At 43.8% G+C, this 1,569-nt stretch overlaps 1 non-coding gene across 1 annotated transcript; it reads left to right on the top strand.

The window, feature by feature from the left end:
* The first annotated feature begins 1,214 nt into the window (after positions 1 to 1,214).
* LOC120269584 lies at positions 1,215 to 1,321 on the top strand. Its single transcript, XR_005539233.1, has one exon. It is a non-coding gene; the product is annotated as a small nucleolar RNA R71 (small nucleolar RNA).
* The last annotated feature ends 248 nt before the right edge of the window (positions 1,322 to 1,569 follow it).

Genomic DNA, 1,569 nt, shown 5'->3' with positions numbered 1-1,569 from the left:
AAGAAGGTGTATGGCATGACGTTGATACTGGCCCCTGAGTCCGCCAATGCCATTTCTTCACCTAGATTCCTAATATTACACGGAATGATGAAGCTTCCTGGGTCTTTCTTCTTGTTCAGTATGTTCTTTTATAAAACCGCCAAGCAAGATGCATCTAAAATCACTGAAGCACTCTCCTCTAACTTCCTCTTGTTGGTCAACAAGTCTTTCAAGAATTTTGTATACTTAGGCATTTGAGCCAATGCCTCAACAAAAGGAATATTGATGTGGTGTTGTTTGAACAAACTCAGGAACTTCTTGTACTATTTATCCCCTTGGTCATTCTTTAATCTAGAGGGATAAGGGATTCTTGGCTTGAAAGGTGGGGGATGCCATCTCCTTCTCTTTGCTTGCTCACTCTTTTACCTTTATAACATCCGGTGTGTGTTCTTTTGGCTTCTCACTTAGAAGCTTACCCTCAACCTCATGACCACTTCTCAAAGTGATCGACTTCACATTCTCTCTATGGTTGGTCTCGGTGTTACTCGGCAAACTTCCTTGTGGCCTTTCCGATAAGAACTTCGCAATCTGCCCTACTTTATTTTCAAGATTATGCAAAGAGGCGGTGTGGTTGCGAAGTGTAGCCTCAACAAATTGGAGCCTTGTATCAGATGATTGCACAAACCTAGTTAATGCCTTCTCCAAATTGTTCATTTGGGTCTCCAAACCTGAAACTCGGTTCTCCATGTTTGGGGCTTGCTGTTGTTGTTGGAAAACCAATAGCCCTATGTCCTTTTGTGGACCCTGGTTACTCCATGAGAAATTGGGATGACTCTTCCAACCAGGATTGTAGGTGTTGCTGTATAGGTTTACTTGGTTCCTCATGCCATCACCCACAAAATCGACGTTCTCAATCCGAGTGAGCATATCCTCCACCACACCCAGTGCAAGTAGTCACGGCCGCCACTCTATTCGAAGTTAGGAGATCTAACTTCTTACTCAATGATTCCACTTGAGCCGCCAATGAGGTTGCTGCATCTATCTCATGAAAGCCAGCCACCTTTTTCTTCTCCCTAGCATTCCATTGGTAGCTGTTTAACCCCATTTCTTCAATTAGTTGAAGGGCCGCATCGGGGGTCTTGCTACCTAAGGTACCTCCTACTGCCGCATCCAAGAGCTGCCATGTACTCAAATTTAAACCGTTGTAAAAGGTCTGAACAATCATCCACGTCGGGAATCCATATTGTGGGCACTTTCTCAGGAGCTCCTTGAACTTTTCCCATGTCTCAAATAGAGACTCCTATTCCAATTGTACAAAGGATGAGATCTCATTCCTAAGCTCTGCGGATTTTTCGAGAGGGAAATAACGAGCAAGAAAAGCTTCTACCATCTCCTCCCATTTGGTGATTGATGCTCTAGGTAATGAGTGTAGCAACTGCTTTCTCCCTTTCAAGGAAAATGGGAACGCTCTCATCTTGATGGCATCATCCGTCACCCTGTTTATCTTCAGCATATCACACACCTCGAGAAAGTTCTCTATATGACTGTTTGGATCCTCATTAGCCAAACCATTGAACTGTGTGGATTACT

The sequence above is a fragment of the Dioscorea cayenensis genome, chromosome 9 (assembly GCF_009730915.1).
Source record: "Dioscorea cayenensis subsp. rotundata cultivar TDr96_F1 chromosome 9, TDr96_F1_v2_PseudoChromosome.rev07_lg8_w22 25.fasta, whole genome shotgun sequence".
Classification (NCBI taxonomy): Eukaryota; Viridiplantae; Streptophyta; class Magnoliopsida; order Dioscoreales; family Dioscoreaceae; genus Dioscorea; species Dioscorea cayenensis.
This window is presented reverse-complemented; position numbering and strand designations above follow the sequence as displayed.